A 10,644-nucleotide genomic window follows, 5' to 3' on the forward strand; every position below is an offset into this window, starting at 1 on the left:
TTGTTATTTTCTTGATTGAACTTGCTTGTTAGGTCAGGGGTTGGATTGCTTATGGTTGACCTTTTCTTCTTCATGGATATGGTCAATTGTAGCTTGGTCACAATCCTCTTTTCGGTGCTTTTGTTGATTGCCTTCACTTCTTGGATATCAAACTTGAGTGTTGTGTGATGGTTGGAATGTCCTTTTCATCAAAGGCTTCTTGAATTGGTGGTTTAATGAACCTATCCTTTGTGGAACTCTCTGCTTCAATTGAGTGAGGACTCCCTTGATTGACTTCCTTTCTTTTTTCTACATGATGTTCCATTGAGTCTTTTTGGGAGGAAGTTTCCACATTCCTCTGTCACCTCTATTAACCTTTGTGGATATGGAATCCTAGGCTCATATACCTCCACAACCTCTTTCTTCATTGAAATTTCACTTGTTATCGGAGCCTCTTTTTCTTGCCTTTCTGATTCCTCCTTTGCACTCAACATTTGGTCTAAAAGCACTTCCATGTTTTTGAAAGAGGTTTCTTGTTCCTTCTAAGATTTCTTCGTCTTCTTTTCATAGCTTTCAAGCATGGACTCAAGCTTTGAGAGTCTTTAGTTCAGGAAAATTTGTGTAAGTTGTGAGTTTTAGAAGGAATTTTGTGTTGAGGTATAGTCAAGTGATGAAGAATTTTTATATGAAAAACTGGGAGGTGAAGTTGGACAATTTTGCAAAAATAAAATTGAAGGTATGCTCAAGTGATGATGGCTCTTGATAAATGGAGTATGGACTATTGAATGCTCTTTGATTTTGATCCTCCCACCCACAACTTGAGTAATTGTTGAATTCATCAAAGTATGGATCATTTTGTGGCCCTGGGAGGTATCCCATTTCACTAGATTATTGATAAACCCCAATTTTGTGGTTTATATTGTGTAGAATTTGGGGAGTTTTATCAATATTTTTCACACTTATTCACAAGAATTACATGGTTTTGTGTTCTCTTCCTAATATTGCTTCATGATAGAAAACATGCTTCTTTTGCCTTAAAATTACTATATTTTAATCCTCTTTTATTACTATTCGATGCCGTGACATGTTTGTTGAGTGATTTCAGAATTTATAGGGCAAGAATGGTCTAAAAGAGACAAAGAAAGCATGCACAAGAGGAAGGAACATGATGATTTGGATTTTGGGAATTTCAGCATGGGCGCACACGCGCACCTCGCGCGCACGTGTGGATGTGGACAGCAGGAAGTGGCTCACGTAGATCGGCGCATCCACGCGGATTAGATAAATCCATACCGACGTGCACGCGTGGATCACAATTTCAATCGGCGTGCACGCACGCATGGCGCGTACGCGCGACAAGCTGTACGTGACCTTATTAAAGGAATTTCCTGGCGATTTCTGAGGCTCAAGAGGCCCAACTTCAAGCTGGTTCTGCATGGAAAAGACCCAAGGATGCTAGGGGAAAGGGGGGATCATTCATTTACACTTAGACACAATTTTTAGCCAGTTTTTGGTTCTTGTTCTTCTAGAGAGAGAAACCCTTGTTCTTCTCTAGATCTAGCTTTAATTTGATCTTTCCTTGTTGAATTCTGAATTAGATCTTGTTAATTACTAGTTTTAATTGCTTAATTTGAATTCCTTAGTATAATTTTGTTTAGTTCTTATGTTAGTTTTATGTTTTCTTGTCAATTGTCATTTTATACCCATTTCATGAATCTTGTGAATCTTGAATTACTAATGTTACATTGATGATTTTCATGATTAATTGTGTTGTTTGAGTGATTGTATGTTGATAATTGTTAGTGGGTACTTGTTAATTTCAATTTAGTTACAATTTGAATATGTCTTTTAGTAATGCTTACCATGTGTTTGATGAAATGTTTCCTTTGATTATGGAGTAGTTCTCTTTACTCTTGGCCTTGGCTAAGGGAATTGGGTAACTTGAGTCATTGGGTCTAATGGATTTGATGATTTGGGAACCCTTAGTGGTCAATTTGATAACCATTGACACTAGCCTACTACTAAGTCAATTAGTAGTTAGGTTGGACCTTATGGGTTGATGTTGACTAAACCATTTAACATACTTCAAGTATAGAAGTAGACTTAATGAGTTTGGTTCCTCATAATTGTCAAGATATGGTTATTAGACAAGGATAGTGACCCCAATCCCCATGTCTAGCCAAGAGTTGCTTTTATTATTCATATTTGAAAACCCGAAAAAATCCTAATTGCTTGTCTTAGTTATAGTTATTTAGTTAGTCTTAGAGTAGAATTATATTGGATGTTATCTTATTAGTTTGGAATTGCTCACATCTTGCTTTAGTTGTTTGAATTAGTTTCTTGCACTCCAAGATTACTTGCTTGTTAGGATTCTTAATTTAATTTCTTGCTCATGACTTGCAACCCCGGAATTCTAATCAATGTTGATGCACATGTTTGCCCATTCCTTGTGAGACGACCCGAGGTTTGAATACTTCGGTTATTTTTATTGGGGTTGAACTTGTGACAACTAATTCCTTCAAAATTTGAGTTGAGGATTGTTGTTGGTTAGAGCTATACTTACAACAAGGTTTTATTGAGAAATTCTATACTGACATAATCCGCAAGCATCAAATTTTTGGCGCCGTTGCCGGGGAATGGTTGCAACATATGCCTTGATATTGGTTATGTGAATATGTGAATATTGTAGATAGTTTACTTTCTTTCAATACTTAGCTATAGTTTAGATTTCTTTTGTATGTGTGCTATGACTCCCAAGTTTGATGACTCGGTCTCAACCGAATTCTAGCTTAGCCGAGTTTGACCCTGAGATTGAAAGAACCCTGTTACATACTCGGCAAGCTAGACGGCGGTTGGACTATACGGCTAGTACTTTGGCCTCTCTTGAGGAACATACCGAATCACTAGATGGTACCGAGAGTGATTTGGAGTCCGCTACTTCCTATTCTTCTGTTGGCACTACTAATACATCTTTGCATCCTACAGGTGAACCATACATGGTGGAGCCACGACGAATCACTTTGCATGAGCAAGGGGCTCCGGATATTATACTTCAACCTTTGCAAGCAAGGTATCCCAAACTTGATCCAAACTTTGAGTTGAAGAGTAGCTTGATACATCAACTTCCTAAGTATCATGGGTTGCCGGTTCAAGACCCCATCCGACATCTAAGAGACTTTCAAGTTGCTTGTTCTACAGCTCGAAGGCATGGAGCCGATGAGTTGAATATTATGGTTTTTGCCTTTCCCTTCTCTCTTGAAGGGCAAGCAAAGACATGGTTATATTCGCTACCAGATGAGATTGTGACCAATTGGGATTTCTTGAGAAGAGAGTTTCTAGATAAGTTCTTTCCACCGAAAAAGAGCGATTACGTCCGGAAAGAGATCTCGGATATAATGCAAAGGGATCTAGAGAGTTTATATGAGTATTGGACTCGGTTCAAGAGGCTATTGGAATCTTGTCCACACCATGGATTGAACACTCACTTGCTTGTTAGTTACTTCACCGGAGGTCTTCGTGTGGAAGATAGAAGATTGCTCATCGCCTCTAGTGGTGGTTCCCTTTCAAAAAACAAGACGAAGGGAGAAGCTTGGAAACTGATAAATGATGTTGCCGAGGCTACACAAAATGTAAGGGTGAGAAGTAATCCTCTCAAGGGTGTGGTAGAACCATCCCCTTCCGAAGCAAGCTTGATGATGAGCGGATAATTTATACGCTTTTTGGCATTGTTTTTACATAGTTTTTAGTATGAATTGATTAATTTTTAGTATATTTTTATTAGTTTTTAATTAAAATTCACATTTCTGGACTTTACTATGAGTTTGTGTGTTTTTCTGTGATTTCAGGTAATTTCTGGCTGAAATTGAGGGACTTGAGCAAAAATCAGATTCAGAGGTTGAAGAAGGACTGCAGATGCTGTTGGATTCTGACCTCCCTGCACTCAAAGTGGATTTTCTAGAGCTACAGAACTCTAAATGGCGCGCTCTCAATTGCGTTGGAAAGTAGACATTTAGGGCTTTCCAGAAATATATAATAGTCCATACTTTGCTCGAGTTTAGATGACATAAACTGGCGTTGAACACCAGTTCCATGCTGCATTCTGGAGTCAAACGCCAGAAACAGGTTGCAAAGTGGAGTTCAACGCCAGAAACAGGTTACAAACTGGCGTTCAACTCCAAGAAAGACCTCTACACGTGTAAAGCTCAATGATCAGCCCAAGCAGACACCAAGTGGGCCCCAGAAGTGGATTTCTGCATCATTTACTTGTTTCTGTAAACCCTAGTAACTAGTTTAGTATAAATAGGACTTTTTACTATCTTTGTAGAGATCTTTGATCAGTTTTATGCTATCTTAGACTTTCATGGGGGCTGGCCATTCGGCCATGCCTGGACCATTATCACTTATGTATTTTCAAACGGTAGAGTTTCTACACACCATAGATTAAGGTGTGGAGCTCTGCTGTTCCTCATGAATTAATACAAAGTACTACTATTTTTCTATTCAATTCAAGATTATTCCTATTCTAAGATATCCATTCACACCCAAGAACATGATGAATGTGATGATTATGTGACGCTCATCATCATTCTCACTTATGAACGAGTGCCTGACAAACACTTCCGTTCTACATGCAAACAAGCTAGAATGAATATCTCTTAGATATCTAATACAGAGGACCGAGTTCGAGATATTAGAATCTTCGTGGTATAAGTTAGAACCCATGGATGGCCATTCTTGAGATCCAAAAAGTCTAAACCTTGTCTGTGGTATTCCGAGTAGGATCTGGGAAGGGATGGCTTTGACGAGCTTCAAACTCGCGAGTGTTGGGCGTAGTGAAAGACGCAAAAGGATAGTAAATCCTATTCCAGTATGATCGAGAACCGACAGATGATTAGCCATGCAGTGACAGCGCATTAGACCATTTTCACAGAGAGGATGGGATGTAGCCATTGACAACGGTGATGCCCTACATAAAGCTTGCCATGGAAAGGAGTAGGAATGGTTGGATGAAGACAGCAGGAAAACAGAGGTTCAAATGACGAAAGCATCTCTATACTCTTATCTAAAATTCTCACTAATGAATTACATAAGTATCTCTATGCTAGTTCATATTTTAATTATCTATTTAATTATTAAAACTCTATAACCATTTGAATCCGCCTGACTGAGATTTACAAGGTGACCATAGCTTGCTTCAAGCTGACAATCTCCGTGGGATCGACCCTTACTCACGTAAGGTTTATTACTTGGACGACCCAGTGCACTTGCTGGTTAGTTGTGCGAAGTTGTGACAAAGAATTAAGATTATGAACGTGCGTATAAAGTTTTCAGCGCCGTTACCGAGGAATGGAACCGTCACGATTTCTGCGCACCATGTTTTTGGCGCCGTTGCCGGGGATTGTTCGAGTTTGGACAACTGACGGTTCATCTTGTTGCTCAGATTAGGTAATTTTATTTTAATTTTAAGCTTTTTATTTCTTATTTTCAAAAAATACAAAAAAAAAATTCTTCTTTTTTTGTTTTTCCCAATTAAATTTCGAAAAAAATAAAAAAAGTTTAATAAAATAATAAAACCAAAAATATTTTGTGTTTCTTGTTTGAGTCTAGAGTCAAGTTTTAAGTTTGGTGTCAATGGCATCTTTTTAATTTTCTAAAAATTATTTTCGAAAATTTCATGCATTGCATTCTTCATGATCTTCAAGTTGTTCTTGGCTAGTCTTCTTGTTTGATCTTCATATTTTATTGTTTTGTGTCTTTTCTTCTTTTTCATATGCATTTTAAATTTGTTAATGTCTAAAGAATAAAAATTTTTAAGTTTGGTGTCTTGCATGTTTTCTTTTCTTGAAAATTTTTCAAAAATAAGTTCTTGGTGTTCATCTTGACATTCATAGTGTTCTTGCATGCATTGTGTGTTTTTATCCATAATTTTTATGTTATGTGTCATTTTTGTGTTTTTTCTCTTTCATCATTAAAATTAAAAAATAAAAAAAATTATCTTTCCCTTTTTCTCTCAAAAAATTTTCGAAAATTTGAGTTGACTTTTTCAAAAATTTTTAAAATCAAGTTGTTTCTTATGAGTCAAATCAAAATTTCAATTTAAAAATTCTATCTTTTTCAAATCTTTTTCAAAAATCAAATCTTTCTCATTTTTCCTTTCATAATTTTCGAAAATTCCAAATTGATTTTCAAAAATCTTTTTCTTATTTCTATTTCAAATTTTCAAAATTAATGCTAACAATTAATGTGATTGATTCAAAAATTTTAAGTTTGTTACTTGCCTAGTAAGAAAGGTTCAAAATCAACTGTTTGTTACTCTAGAACCATATCTTTTTAGTTTCTTGTTAGTCAAGTAATCAACTTTGATTTCAAAATCAAATCTTTTTAAATTTCTTTTTTCAAATCTTTCTCAAAATAAATTTCAATCACATCTTTTTCAAAATCAATTTTAAAATCTTTTCTAACTTCTTTTCTAACCTCTTATCTTTTTTAAATTGATTTTCAAATCTTTTTCAGTCAATCTTATCTTTTTGTTTCAATCATATCTTTTTCAAAACTACCTAACTAATTCTCTCTCTAATTTTTGAAAATCCCTTCCCTCTTTTTCAAAAAAAATTCCTTTTTAATTAATTAATTGTTTTAAAAATTTAATTTAATTTGATTTCAATTTTAATTTTCAAAATTTAACTTAAATTTTAATTTTAATTTAATTAATTTTTGAAATTTCCTCTCTCTCATCTCCTTCTAATTATTTATTTATTTATTTATTTATTTACTAACACTTCTCTTCATCTCAAAATTCGAACCCTCTCTTCCTCTTGGCGTTCGAATTTCTCTTCTTTTATTCTTATCTTCTTCTACTCACATAAAGGAATCTCTATACTGTGACATAGAGGATTCCATATTTTTTTTTCTATTTTCTTCTTTTTCATATGAGTAGGAGCAAGGATAAGAACATTCTTGTTGAGGCTGATCCTGAACCTGAAAGGACTCTGAAGAGGAAGCTAAGGGAAGCTAAAGCACAATTCTCTGGAGAAAATCTGACAGAAATTTTCGAAAAAGAAGGAGACATGGCCGAAAATAATAACAATGCAAGGAAGATACTTGGTGACTTTACTGCACCAAATTCCAATTTACATGGAAGAAGCATCTTAATCCCTGCCATTGGAGCAAACAATTTTGAGCTTAAGCCTCAATTAGTTTCTCTGATGCAACAGAATTGCAAGTTTCATGGACTTCCATCAGAAGATCCTTTTCAGTTCTTAACAGAATTCTTGCAGATCTGTGATACTGTTAAGACCAATGGGGTTGATCCCGAGGTCTACAGGCTTATGCTTTTTCCCTTTGCTGTAAGAGACAGAGCTAGAGTATGGTTGGACTCTCAACCTAAAGACAGCCTGAACTCTTGGGATAAGCTGGTCACGGCTTTCTTAGCCAAGTTCTTTCCTCCTCAAAAGCTTAGCAAGCTTAGAGTGGATGTTCAAACCTTCAGACAGAAAGAAGGAGAATCCCTCTATGAAGCTTGGGAGAGATACAAGGAACTGACCAAAAAGTGTCCTTCTGACATGCTTTCAGAATGGACCATCCTGGATATATTCTATGATGGTCTGTCTAAGTTATCAAAGATTTCACTGGACTATTCTGCAGGTGGATCCATCCACCTAAAGAAAACGCCTGCAGAAGCTCAAGAACTCATTGACATGGTTGCAAATAACCAGTTTATGTACACTTCTTAAAGGAATCCTGTAAGTAATGGGATGCCTATGAGGAAGGGAGTTCTTGAAATTGATACTCTGAATGCCATATTGGCTCAGAATAAAATATTGACTCAGCAAGTCAATATGATCTCTCAGAGTCTGAATGGATTGAAGGAATCATCCAACAGTACTAAAGAGGCATCTTCTGAAGAAGAAGCTTATGATCCTGAGAACCCTGCAATAGCAGAGGTGAATTACATGGGTGAACCCTATAGAAACACCTATAATCCCTCATGGAGAAATCATCCAAATTTCTCATGGAAGGATCAACAAAAGCCTCTACAAAGCTTTAATAATGGTGGAAGAAACAGGTTTAGCAATAGCAAGCTTTTTTCATCATCCACTCAGCAACAGATAGAGAATTCTGAGCAGAATCCATCTAGCTTAGCAAATATAGTCTCTGATCTATCTAAGGCCACTTTAAGTTTCATGAATGAAACAAGGTCCTCCATTAGAAATTTGGAGGCACAAGTGGGCCAGCTGAGTAAAAGAGTCACTGAAACTCCTCCTACTACTCTCCCAAGCAATACAGAAGAGAATCCAAAAAGAGAGTGCAAGGCCATTGATTTAACCATCATGGCCGAACCTACAAGGGAGGGAGAGGACGTGAATCCCAGTGAGGAAGACCTCCTGGGACGTCCAGTGATCAACAAGGAGTTTCCCTCTGAGGAACCAAAGGAATCTGAGGCTCATCTAGAGATCATAGAGATTCCATTAAACCTCCTTATACCATTCATGAGCTCTGATGAGTATTCTTCTTCTGAAGAGAATGAAGATGTCACTGAAGAGCAAGTTGCCAAGTACCTTGGTGCAACCATGAAGCTGAATGCCAAATTATTTGGTAATGAGACGTGGGAAGATGAACCTCCCTTGCTCATCAATAAACTGAGTGATCTGGATCAACTGACATTGCCTCAGAAGAAACAGGATCCTGGAAACTTCTTAATACCTTGTATCATAGGCGCCATGACCTTTGAGAAGGCTCTATGTGACCTTGGATCAGGGATAAATCTCATGCCACTCTCTGTATGGAGAAACTGAGAATCTTTGAGGTGCAAGCTGCCAGAATCTCATTAGAGATGGCAGACAACTCAAGAAAACAGGCTTACGGACAGGTAGAGGACGTGTTAGTAAAGGTTGAAGGCCTTTACATCCTTGCTGATTTCATAATCCTAGACACAAGGAAGGATGAGGATGAATCCATCATCCTTGGAAGACCCTTCCTAGCTACAGCATGAGCTGTGATTGATGTGGACAGAGGAGAATTGATCCTTCAACTGAATGAAGACAACCTTGTATTTAAAACTCAAGGATCTCCTTCTGTAACCATGGAGAGGAAGCATGAAAAGCTTCTCTCACTGCAGAGTCAACCAAAGCCCCCACAGTCAAACTCTAAGTTGGTGTTGGGGGGCCACTACCAAACTCTAAGTTTGGTGTTGAACCCCCACATTCAAAATCTAAGTTTGGTGTTGGAAGGTTCCAACCTTGCGCTGATTATCTGTGAGGCTCCATGAGAGCTCACTGTCAAGCTATTGACATTAAAGAAGCGCTTATTGGGAGGCAACCCAATGTTATTTAATCATATATATTTTATTCTCTTTTTTTATTTCGTGTTTCTTTAGGTTGATGATCATGTGAAGTCACAAAAACTACTGAAAAATCAAAAACAGAATGAAAAATAGAATGAAAAATAGCACACCCTTGAGGAGAACAGTCTGGCGTTTAAACGCCAGAAACAGGCACCAAGCTGGTGTTTAACGCCAGAAACAAGCATCTACCTGGTGTTAAACACCAGAACAGAGCATGGAAGTGGCGTTTAACGCCAGAAATAGGCAGCAGTCTGGCGTTAAACGCCAGGATTACATAGCAAGAGCGTTTTACACGCCTAATTGGAGCAGGGATGTTAAGTCCTTGACCCTACTTGATCTGTGGACCCCACAGGATCCCCTCAGGATCTGTGAACCCTACAGGATCCCCACCCAACCCTATTCTCTCCTCTTCATACCTTTTCATAACTCTCTTCCACAAATGCCCTTTACCAATCACTTCAATCACTCTTTCCTATCACCCCCTCACCACTCACATCCATCTTCCGTTCCCCATAAACCCTACCTACCTTCAAATTCAAAATATTTTCCCTCCCAAACCCAACCCTAAATGGCCGAACCCTAAACTCCTCTCCACTTCTATATAAACCCCTCATTCCTTCTTCTATTTCACACAACACAACCCTCTCTTCTTCCACTTGGCTGAAACCTACTCTCTCTCCATCTCCTCCATTTCTCTTCTTCTTCTACTTCTTTCTTTCTTCTTTTGCTCGGGGACGAGCAAACATTTTAAGTTTGGTGTGGTAAAAGCATTGCTTTTTATTTTTCCATAACCATTTATGGCACCTAAGGCCAGAGAAACCTCTAGAAAGAGGAAAGGGAAGGCAATTGCTTCCACCTCTGAGTTATGGGAGATGGAGAGATTCATCTCAAAGGTCCATCAAGACCACTTCTATGAAGTTGTGACCAAGAAGAAAGTGATCCCTGAGGTTCCTTTCAAGCTCAAAAGGAATGAGTATCCAGAGATCCGACTTGAGATTCAAAGAAGAGGTTGGGAAGTTCTCACCAACCCCATTCAACAAATCGGGATCCTAATGGTTCATGAGTTCTATGCAAACGCATGGATCACAAGGAACTATGAACAAAGTGTGAACCCAAATCCAAAGCATTGGCTTACTATGGTTCGGGGAAAATACTTAGATTTCAGTTCGGAAAATGTAAGGCACACCCCTACACAAGAAAACGCACACCCCTACACAAGAAGGGTCAACTTTGATCAAAGGTTGGACCAAGTCCTCATAGACATATGTGAGGAAGGAGCTCAATGGAAAATTGACTCAAGAGGCAAGCCGGTTCAACTAAGA

General features: G+C 37.9%; 1 non-coding gene across 1 annotated transcript; it reads right to left on the reverse strand.

Annotated features, from left to right (window-relative positions):
* Positions 1-7,439: 7,439 nt before the first annotated feature.
* Positions 7,440-7,547, reverse strand: LOC148567641 (small nucleolar RNA R71). Its single transcript, XR_015882962.1, has one exon. It is a non-coding gene; the product is annotated as a small nucleolar RNA R71 (small nucleolar RNA).
* Between the last annotated feature and the right edge of the window lie 3,097 nt (positions 7,548-10,644).

This window comes from Arachis ipaensis, chromosome B4 (genome assembly GCF_059453495.1).
Source record: "Arachis ipaensis isolate K30076 ecotype BB chromosome B4, ASM5945349v1, whole genome shotgun sequence".
NCBI classification, from domain to species: domain Eukaryota; kingdom Viridiplantae; phylum Streptophyta; class Magnoliopsida; order Fabales; family Fabaceae; genus Arachis; species Arachis ipaensis.